General features: G+C 41.2%; 1 pseudogene; it reads right to left on the bottom strand.

Annotated features, from left to right (window-relative positions):
• Positions 1-8939: 8939 nt before the first annotated feature.
• LOC114694856 lies at positions 8940-9525 on the bottom strand (annotated as a pseudogene).
• Between the last annotated feature and the right edge of the window lie 2437 nt (positions 9526-11962).

Raw genomic sequence — 11962 nt, 5'->3', positions numbered from 1 at the left:
TCCCATAGATATCTGTGTGTTCAGGGATATAGCCAGCATTGGAGACATATGCCTTTAAGACCTAGGGGGCTGTACATTCAGACAGTGACGAGGCAGTCATGTGTTTGGGTTTACAACCAATGAGAAGGCAGAACAACATACTATAAAAAAAATGAACAGACAGGAAGTAGGTCTCTTTCGCGAATCTGGGACAGCAGGAGGAAGGGTGAGATTTTAGCTCTGAGCTCTGACCTCTCGGCTTTCTCTTTTACATTGTTTCTGTGTTTCTTATTTAATAAGACGGTTGGTTACATCAACAGGGTAACGCCACAAAGAACCCAAGAAGGGCTCCCACAGGACATACAGAACATCCCACAGCATATTACAGCATGAAATCAGTTTTTCCTATCTGTTTCTTCTTAGTCCATCTACGCTGTAAGTGAGCCTAGCTAGCATCCTCATCCTTCTCCACTGCAGAGTTTCTTCACCCAAGTTCAAGGCACAGAAGATGTACTTGAATGGTTGTTCAAGGCATATTAAAATTTGATTTCCATGTGGAAAAGAGCACAGATTAAAAAGTCATTAAGTAGCTCTACTTTCATTGATCACAAGAGATGGCCTGGGAACTTCTTGCATTTTGATATAAGCACGTGTGCACTACAAGGTTCTGCTGTATGCAGAAGAGTTCTCTCAGTAGATATGCTGAGCACACAGATGCTCAGAGCTTTACAGGTTGTTGACAGTAGAAAAAGTAATCATATTTAAGGGGTGGCAAGGTAACTCAGTTGTTAGCATTTGCCTAGAATGCACGAAGCCCTGGATTGATACTTTGATCCCTATCATAGTGTCATGGTACCCATGCCTGTAGTCCTAGCACTTGGGAGGCGAAAGGAGGAGAATCAGTAGTTCATCATCATCCTTGGCTACATAAAAAGTATGACCCAGCCTGGGCTCCTTGAGACCCTGTCCCAATATTTAAAACAAGCACAAAACCAGTATCATGGATGCAACAGCTGAAAGTAATACTGCCTTTATTTCAGCCAGTCCTTGTGAAATCCTACTACATCTGCTTTATAATTAATTGGTCAAATTATTTCATTAACACAGTCTTATGAGGGCTGGGGATATATCTGAGTGATAGAGTAGCTGCTAGCATGTGTGAAATTTTGAGTTCAACATTCACTGCAAGGCCATCATTGAGGGGGCTTGGAGTTGACTTCATTTGTAAAGTGTTTGCTGTTCAAGTGTGAGGAACTAAGTTTGGGCCCCAACATCCAGGTTCAGTGAGAGACCCTGTCAAAAAAAAATAAAGCGGAAAGCAATTGGGAAGATACCCAACATTAATTAATCTCTAGTCTATGCATACAAGCACATACAGAGACACACGGATAGCAACACAGAGACACACGAAGGAGAGAGAGGGAGAGAGGGCACATCATTCTAGGAACAGTATCCTATATCTGGGAGGAAGGAAGACTTCATCAAGAGGCCAAAAACAAAGTGATGGAGATAGGCTGTTCTGGGCCATGCCCCACCTCCCCCGCCACACCCAACATTGGTTGATTATTATAACTTATTAACAACTTATATTGCTAAATGACTGCACATACTTCATTAAACCTAAGCATAAAAATAGGTTGTTCACATTGTTCTTTGGGTCTTCTATTCACAGTGTAAATGAGAATTCCTGGAAAGAAGCTTTGTCTACAAATGCAGATGGACTGATTAGAATTTCAGTGACCTTGGAGATTTGCAATGTTGCAGTTCCAGAGCCTATTACAGTTTATCTTGAGCTATCTTTAGCCCACTCAAGAGCCATTCCCTGTGTCCTTTGGTGTAGGTGGAGTTTTCCTGTCCTAATGCCTGCTCTCAAATAACTGACACAAAGGCTTAATATTGCTTATAAATCCTTGGCCAGTAGCTCAGGCTTGTTACTAGCTAACTCTTACACTTAAATTAACCCATATTTCTTTTCTATGCTTCACCTTGTGGCTCATAAATTGTTACCTCATTTTTTTATATGCCCTGCTTCCTCAGCAGCTGGCTGGTGTCCTCCCTGATTCTGCCCTTCTTAATCCAATATCCTTAGTTTGATTGGCCCACCTAACTTTATCCTGCCTTGCTAGGCCAATCAGCTTCTTTATTAACCAATGAGAGTAATACATATTCACAATGTACAGAAGAATTATTCCACAGCACTACAGTATGGGACCTTACATCCTGACTGCAGATAAAGATCTGTGGGCATTTATTAACAAAACCCTATTTTTCCAACCAAAAGGCTAAGAGTCATTAGATAACATCTGAGGCCTATAACCACATTGAGGCCATGTTTTGCTGTATCCACCTACTTAATGTTTCTACCAATTTTTTAATTAATTAATTAATTAATTAATTTTTCTATTATCAACTTGGTACAGTATAACTTCTTATCCTAATAGTGAAATGTTTGATTGAGACTTGCCCAGTAGGTGAGAAAAACCAAAACTTATTATAAGTCACAGTCATCCTAGGGTCTCCCCTGCTATATAGCCTCCTGGTTCTGTGGGTTGCAGTCTGATTGTTCCTTGCTCTATATCTAGAATCCACTTATGAATGAGTACATAACATGTTTGTTCTTCTGGGTTTCTACCAATGTATTTTAAAAGTCTTGATTTATGACTTTCTTTGTTCTATTATTATACAAACTTCATCAAACTGCTTCCATATTGCGACATGGAACTTGGGGTAGCCTAAATCTGTGTTCTGGGCCATGGTCACTTATATTTATCTCTAGAATAAACTATCTTTTATTCCCTTTGAGATGAGTGAGGGCTGTATTTTTGCATTAACAACAGACTCCCATGTCATGTAAAATGCTTATTAAGCAAGTACATTGTTTTCATTTGTTGACCTATTTTTTATTATAAGATTTTGAGCTTTGGCCCTTCTAATGGTGAGGAGAGGTCTCAGTCTTTACCCCTCTGCAAGACAATGGACTCATCTTTTAGCATCTGTTTACTCTCTAATTCCCAGATTCTTTCTTAACTCTGCTCTATATTATAAGTGATTTGAGATTGAAGGTTGTATTTCTCAAATTCCTATGTCATGTAGCAGCTTCTGTTAACCCCACTGGCTGAGAATAAGACCAATACCCCCAGTTTAAAGCCAAACGTTAATCAAGCTTTAATTAAATACTGGCTAGGTAGATGGGCTTTGGCCAGGTTTATATCCAGGTTCATGGGAAAATGGCCCTGAATCATGTTTTGCAGAGGCTTAAGTATTTCCCATCAGGTCTATTCAGGGGCAAACATACATCCTGATGTATTTTCTGCCTGTGAACCTCCCGCCCACATGTGATCAAGCACATCAGTGCAGATGGGTCAAACAAACTTGTTTGGGGGGGGGGTGAAAACATGTGGCTTGTTATCTCCCATAAACAATAGCCTCCAGCATTTCAGGAACTATCTGTCCTTGTACAAGGGGCTTGCAGACCAGAGGCATTTTTGTTTCATGGATCTCTAAGGCATAGTAATTAAAACTTAGAATGTAACTTGGGGTCTCACACTTCCAGCTAGAGCTAGCAAATAAGAGACTGTATTAGTTAATTTTCCATTTCTATGCTTAAACACTATGGCCAAGGTTATAAAAAGAAGGGTTTATTTGGGGCTTACAGTTCCAGAGGGTTGTAAGAGTCCATGATGGCAGTAAGTGGCAGGTATGGAGGCAGGAACAGACGCTGACCCCTCACATATTGGACTTCAAGTGGGAAGCTGAGAAGGTACAAAGTAAATTTTTTAAATTCTTAAAGATCATCCACAGTGGCACACTTCCTCTAACAAAGTCGTACTATCTAAGCCTCTCCAACCAGCGTCACCAGCTGTGGGTGGCAACTCATTAAAACCACCACAAGGGCCTTCATGAGTGTCTGGTCCCCCAAGAAATTCCTTTTCCCAAGGTCAGACATTTAGACAAAAGCCTGCCTTCCCTTGGGGGCTTGAAGAAAGTTTCTATTTGCTAAAGACGGAGCCATTCTCCTTATCTCTGGCAAGAGGAATGTGTGGTTGTTCAGTTAACATGTGACTATGGTGCTACTAACATCTAAAGGTCAATGCTAGCCTCGAGGCTCCCTCAGTCTGCTGCTCCCAAGCCCCACTCCAGCTCACAAACTCCCTTTCTCCTGTTCCCATAGAACACTGAAAAATTTCCCCCTGACGCTCCTCCCTGCTTTCTTGAGAGACAGACTTGGTGGTTTGGAATTTTCCCTTTTCACTTATGGAGCAGATATTTTGGCTTCTTTACTGCTCCCATTTTTTTCTTTCTTTTCATTCTTTCTCTCTCCCTCTCTCTTTGCTTTTCTTTTCTTTTTTTTTTTTTTTTTTTTTTTTTTTGGTTTTTCAAAACAGAGTTTCTCTGTGTAGCTTTAGTATCTGTCCTGGCTTTCACTCTGTAGACCAGGCTGACCTCAAACTCACAGAGATCCACCTGGCTCTGCCTCCCAAGTGCTGGAATTAAAGTTGTGCACCATCACTGCCCGGCCACTGCTCCCATTTTTCATTCAGTGAGAGAGACTAGAAGTATGGTGTTTTAAATGAGAGTGGTTCCCGTTGACTATTATGTTTGAATAATTGGTGGAACTGTTTGGGAAGGACTAGGAGTTATGGCCTTGCACTCGGGGTGGGGTTTGAGATTTCAAAAACCCACATCATTCCTGAGGAGTTAGCTCTCTGTCTCTGTCTCTCTCTGCCTGGTGGTTGTTATCTCAAGACATGAGCTCTCAGCTGTTGCTCCAGGGCTGTGCTCATCTGCCAGCCATGATGGTCGTGAACTCACCCTCTGAAACTCTAAGCAAGCCCCTCAATACATTCTTCTATCCACTTGGTCATGTTGTCTCTTCACAACAATAGAAATATAACTAAGTCAAAAGTCATAAAGAAGTCAGAATTAGGCACGATGAGACAAGTCTGTAAGCCAATACTCAGGAAGCTGAGGCAGGAGGATATCTAGTTCCAGAGGAGTCTGGGCTATATAAAATGAGACCTTTCTGTAAGTGAGAAAGAGAAGGAGGGAGACAGAAAGGGTATTTCCCATTTACACTTTCAGCTTGAGGTTTTAGTTCCTTGCAAATGGGTCCATTGTAGTTGCTGGAAGACCACAGTCCCTTGAGACCAGGAGTACAACCACTTTCTGGCCTGAGGATTTAGGAATTTCTTGCTATTACCATGTTCTAAGTTGTTTCATGGCATGTGAGTATGTGTGTGTGTGTGTGTGTGTGTGTGTGTGTGTGTGTGTGTGTTGGGAGGGGTACTATAATCAGAAGTTTCTGGCCTGCCTGCCTGTTTTCAAATACCCAGCAACCACTTCTTAAATAGTTGACTTGGAGCCAAGTGGTGGCACACGCCTTTAATCCCAGCACTAGGGAGGCAGAGCCAGGCGGATCTCTGTGAGTTCAAGGCCAGCCTGGGCTACAGAGTGAGTTCCAGGAAAGGCGCAAAACTACACAGAGAAACCCTGTCTCGAAAAAAAAAAAAGTTGACTTGGAGGCTTAATATTACTTACAAATGCTTGGTTGGTAACTCAGGCTTATTACTAACTAGCTCTTACACTTAAATTAACCCATAATTCTTACCTATGTTTAGCCACATGGCTTGGTACTTTTTCTCAGTACAGCATTCTCATCTTGCTTCCTCTGCATCTGGCTATGGACTCCTCTGACTCTGCCCTTCCTCTTCCCAGAATTCTCCTAGTCTGGTCACCCTGATTATACTTCCTGCCTGGCTATTGGCCAATACGTGCTTCATTAAACCAATTCAAGTGACAAATCTTTACAGTGTATAAGAGCATTATTCCACAGCAGGGTACTTTTGTGATATAATAGTGAGTTTAGAGGTTTGAAAGATACCAGTGGTGGGAGAAATAGAGGTCTATAATATTAGAGGCCTCAGTAGGGATTTTGTTTATTTATTATTTTTAATTACTATCTTAGTCATTGTTTTATTGCTGTGAAAAGACACCATGACCAAGACAACTCGTATAAAAGAAAACCTTTAGCTGAGGGTTTGCAGGTTCAGAGGCCATGCAAATACTAAATACTGACTGTTAGTGTGGCTTGGGTATATATGATTTCAAGACTAACCACTTTGTATTGGATAACCAATTAGCGTATTCAAAATTGGGAGAGACTAATTTTTCCTCTTTCAGCAGTCATCAGTCACCTGTAATTCTTTGTCCAGAGTTTGGGCCCTGTGAGATCCTCCTTCTATATTATCATGTCTACTAATATTGTCATTGTTCCGATCTTGTTAAGGCAGTTATATTGTAGAGGTATCATGGGTGTAGCTTCCCTGTCATTTCTAAGAAACACAGTCTCACAGCAGACTTCATAGACCACCGGCTCTTACAATCTTTCCACTCCTTCTTTCCATGTTCCCTGAACCTTAGGTGCAGGAGTCATTTGTAGATGCATGTATTGGGGCTGGGCTCCCCACAATCCATTGCCCTCTGCATCTGTTGTGTTTTTCTGTACTGGTCTCTGCTGCAAAGAGAAACTTCTTCGATGAAGGGTGAGAGCTACACTGATCTGTGGGTATAAGGCTAAGTTTAGAATGCAGTTAGGAATCATATTGGTCTAGTAGGTTTTCTTTTAAGATCTCTGTCCCCACCAGCCCCAGGTAGTTGACTAGGTGTCTAGTACCAGGCATGTCCTCCATCCTACTGAATAGGCCTTTAGTCTAATTAGACAGTTATTGGTTACCAGCAAGATATGAGTGCCACTATTGTACATTTAAGAATATCTTGCCATGCTGGTCATTTGTTATCATTCATGGGCATCACGGTTGGGTAGAAATTGATTGCTTCCTCCCTTGTCAGCTTATATAGTATATTCTGGTATAATGAAAGCTAGACCACAGGAAGGAGGCTTTCAGATTAGATATAGCTTGAATCTTCTGTGTCCTGTGTCTGAAATAAGTGGTCTGTTCAGCAGTAGGAACTTACTTTCAACTTTTGAGAGATAGCCAAGGGCAACAGCAATAGCTATATTGTTTTGGGAATCACTTGGATTACTCTGACAAGCAACTCAGATAGAGGTTTCCCATGCTTGGTATTGGGGTTTTTGTTAGATAGTCTATGGCTCCTGGGGCAGGGGGGCGTGCATTGTCAGCCCAATGGCATAACTTCATCTCTTCTCTCTCTCTCTATGTGTGTCTCTGTCTCACACATATACACACACACACTGTGCATAATTTTAGATAAATATAAAAATATGATTCCTTGCTTAATAATGTTCATTGCCACTCAATTCACAATACGTAGGAAATGGAAACAACCTCAATGTCCTTCAACGGATGAATGAATAATAGAAATGTAGGACAAACTCATGATGGAGTTTGTAAAGACGTGTAATTTGCAGGTAAATGGATAGAACTACAAAAGATCATATTGAGTGAGGTAACCTAGACGCAGAAAGATAAATATCACATGTTCTTTGTCGTCTGAGGCTCTTGGCTCTAATCTTCAGATATGAGTATATAACCCAGAGTAACTGCAGAAAACAGGAAAGTAAACCGGACTGAGGGAGGGAGGGACCATTGGAAGAGAATGATGCAGGCAAGATGAAGGGAGACATGAGAAAATTCAGGGCAGGGGATTTAGTTGGGGGTAGGTCGAAGGAGATCAATACATAGGGAGAGGAAGGGAAGAGAGACAAATAACATTAGTGGTGTTTGACAAAGTCTCGAGGAATTGTATCACTTAAAAATTTTGACAATTGTATACATGGACGGAATGTACTGTGATGATATTCACCCCCCTCCAATTATCCTCCCTTCTTCTTCCCAAGTAGTCCTCTTACCCCCGTTTGTTTCTTTTGGGCAGGGAGGGGTTGGTTCAGGCTTTTGCAGGTAGCTGCTCTATATTCATGATTTTGTGATGGTCATGTCATATTCAGAAGCAGCATCCCATAATACTCCTGTCCATCACCAGCTCTTATAGTCTTTCCACTCCATCTTCTGTGACTCTTTGTGTTTTGGAGGGAGTGATATAGATGTCTTCTTTAGTAACAGTCCCTTATTCTCAGCATTGACCTTGTCCTTTTTTTAAGATGATAGAGAACAAGAGAAGCAGATTTGTCTGTCAAACATGAAGCAATACCACCATCTAGTGGGGACATCTAATTGTTTTACAAGCAAAACTCATTTTTTATGTTTTATTTTTATTTTTCAACACAAGTGAAATTTGTATACACAAACACATTTTAATAATATGAAATTTACGTCATCCTATAAGCTTTTTTCTAATTATTATTATTTTAATTAATTAATTAATTAATTTTATATCCCAACCACAGCTTTCCCTCCCTCCTTTCCTCCCTCACTCCCCTCTGCCCCCCAAAACTCCTCCTCTGTATTCAATAAGTGAAATTTTTGTCTGCATTTTTTCAGAAGATATGGTTTAAGCTATTGTATTCCCCATAAATGAATTAATCTTGTTGCAAATTGGAACTCTACCTCATCTGAAGTTATTCAAAGTTAGTACAAGGTGGAGCAGATTCTGAGACACCAAGACACTACTTGATTCTATTTTTAGCAATGCCTGTAATCCTTGCCATTGACATTTTTTTTCTCTGTGCTGGGAATTCCAGCCAGAGCCTTTCCATGCTAGGCAATCCAATCTGTCCATCATGGAGCTACGCCCCCAACCCTATCATACATCATTTCTTTTTTTAGAAAATTGTATTTTATTAGCATATATTAATTACAGATAATAATGGGTTTCTTTTTTTAAGAATCCAATCACTAGTGAAATGTTTTTAAAAAATCTATATTAAACAAAAATGTCTTTATAAGATAAAAACAATCTTCCACAATGCAATAAATTGCAGATCAATGAAATTTTAACTCTAGATTATTTCAGTTCAGTTTTTGGTTTCAAAATCTAGAGACAGTTAAAAGGAAAAGAGAAAGAAAGAGTTGGCAGAATTCCTATCTGGTTTTGTGCTTCTCTTTCTTGTTTGGACCACTTGTTATACTGTTTAAAGATGCTGCTACTGAAGCTGCTCTTGCATGACCAGTAGCCTTTAGATGATCAAACAGTTTATTCCGGGATGGAAATTCACTAGGGCAGTGGCACAGCTGATGAGGCTCTCGCTCACTGTTTGTGGTTCGGCAGGTGCTTTGACAGATTTTTTTTTTTTGCCCCAGCTTTGGTATTCTTTCCTTTGGATTTAGGAACACTTTTAGCTTCACTCTTTGGATCCTCACACACTTCTGTGGTCTCTGTGATGCAGACATTTTCTTGGGCCCTATTTTCTAACTCTTTGGCATTGTCTTCATTTAAGTTAGTATCTTCTAAATCATCCTTTACTCCTTCAGTTCCATTTTCATTGAAATTGTTGTCATAATTCTGGGCTGATTTCTGTTTCTTTTTCTTCTGTTTTTTAGAAAGCTTTTGCTTTGGTAAATCTTTCATTTCTTCCTCAGAATTGGCATTCAATAAATTTTCATCCATTTGAGCTCCTGAAAAATGTTCTTCCTCTTCCTCCAACTGCTGCTTTAACAATGTGACCATTTTTCAATGCAATGATGGGTTTCATGACGACATTTTCACACATGAACATAATGTAGTTTGATCATATTTAACCCTTTCCTTACCTTCTGTGGTGGTTTGAATGAGAAATGTTTCCCATAGTCTCGAGCATTTGCACAGTTCGTGGCACTGTTTGGGGAGGTCCAGGAGGTGCAGCCTAGCTAGAGGAAACATGTATGTCACTGGAGGAGAGTGTTGAGAGGAAAAAAAGATCACTCTGCTTCAAGATGTTAGCTGAGTTTCCTGTCCCAGGTGCCTTGCCTCACTGCCATCCCTGCCACCATGGACTATTGCCTTCTGGAGTTCTGAGCCCAAATAAACTATTTCTTCTATACGTTGCCTTGATCATCCTGTTTTGTCATGGAACAGAAAAGTAATGAATACACACTCTTGTTCCTTGCCCACTCTTACTGATCTCCTCCCTCCTAACTAGCCTCACTTCTATCCCCTGCCACCAAGACCCACTGAATTTCACTAGGGTTGTGTTGTAGCATATTATTTCATGTTTTTGCTTTTGTTTATGCTGTGGAACATTTGTTTTAATAAGGCAAAGATGTGTTGCATTCTTTTATGTTACATTTGTTTAACTCTGTGAAGCTGTGTTATTTTGCCTGTCTAAAACACCTGATGGTCTAATAAGGAGTTGAATGGCCAACAGCCAGGCAGGAGATAGGATAGGCGGGGCTGGCAGGTAGAGAGAATGAATAGAAGGAGAAATCTGGGAGAAAAAGGAGAAAGAGAACAAAGAGAGGAAGATGCCAGGGGCCAGCCACACAGCCACTTGGCCAGCCATGGAGTAAGAGTAAAAGTAAGATATATAGAAGTATGAGAAAGGTAAAAGCCCAGAGGCAAAAGGTAGACAGGGATAATTTAAGAAAAGTTGGCTAGCCAGGCGGTGGTGGCACACACCTTTAATCCCAGCACTCGGGAGGCAGAGCCAGGCGGATCTCTGTGAGTTCAAGGCCAGCCTGGTCTACCAAGTGAGTTCCAGGAAAGGCACAAAGCTACACAGAGAAACCCTGTCTCGAAAAAACCAAAAAAAAAAAAAAAAAAGAATAAGCCTCTCTGTGTGATTTATTTGGGAACTGGGTGGCAGGCCCCCCAAAGAGCAAACAGCCAAGAAAGCAAAACCAACCAACAACAGGGTTGTTTACAGGAGCATGGACAAGAGGTTACTTATACCAGCACGAGCAATTTACCAGTGGCTACACTACTAAAGAAAATGTCTCTTTTTCCCTGAGCAACCATTAGCTACCTATAAATCCTCAGAGATTTATAGGGTAGGGACCTCATGAGTCCTCTTCCTCTATGACAAGATGTTGATGAGCCCAATCTTGTGTAGTTATTGCAGGGAATCACAGTTGCTGTGAGTTCAAGAGTGCCATAGCCATGCCATGCCCAGAAGATAACATTCCACAACACTCCACTGTTGCAGTAGCGCACGCGATACCACTACCCATTCACCATGTCTGAGCGAGGGGCTGTGGATTAAAAAAGAGACAAGAGACATCGGGTCATTAGCCTCAGCAGAATGCCAAATGCCGTTTATTGAAAGAAGGAGGAAACTTTAAATACAGGCTTACAGCACAATGGGAGAACCCCGGAGGGCAGAAGTTCGCTACCAATGTTCTACAGTCTTGCATCTAAGCTGTTTACATCAAACGCAGGATACACAAACAAAGAACCTCCCGAGAGCGTTCAGGAAGAAGGAAACAGGCAGGGAATCAGCATAGGGTCAAGGTCGGCAAGCAAGGCAACAGCTACTCAAAATGGGGGGCCAGGGCCCTACACTCCACCTTATCCTCTGGCTCTTACATTCTTCCTACCTCCTTTTCCTTGCATGATGTTCCCTGAGCCTTGAATGGGATAACGCGGATGTCCTACTTATGGCCAAACATCAAGAGTCACTAGTCTCAGCACTGTGACCAGTTATGAACCTCTGCAGGCACCTCTGGCCACAACAAGAAGCCTCTCTGATAGAAGCTGATAGCAGCACTAATCTACAACAGTTAACATAGTCATTTGAAGGGCAGTTTGATAGACACACCATGTCCACTTAATAAAACAACAGCAGTAATTTGCCCAGGAGATCCTAAGATCTTCTAAGCATGGGCTTTTGACCAGGTTTACAGTACCAAACATGAATTCCTTTATGTGGAACAAGCTTCAGTTCCAATCAGAAGGAGGTTGGTTACCTCATAACAGACTTCATGGGGCTGGAGAGATGGCTCAGAGGTTAAGAGCACTGGTTGTTTTTCCAGAGGTCCTGAGTTGAATTCCCAGCAACCACATGGTGCTCACAACCATCTATAATGAGATCTGGCGCCCTGTTCTGGCCTGCAGCCATACATGCTGTATACATAATAAATAAATAAATCTTAAACAAACAAACAAACAAACAAACAGACTTGCCACTGTA

Source organism: Peromyscus leucopus, chromosome 20 (genome assembly GCF_004664715.2).
Source record: "Peromyscus leucopus breed LL Stock chromosome 20, UCI_PerLeu_2.1, whole genome shotgun sequence".
NCBI lineage: Eukaryota > Metazoa > Chordata > Mammalia > Rodentia > Cricetidae > Peromyscus > Peromyscus leucopus.
This window is presented reverse-complemented; position numbering and strand designations above follow the sequence as displayed.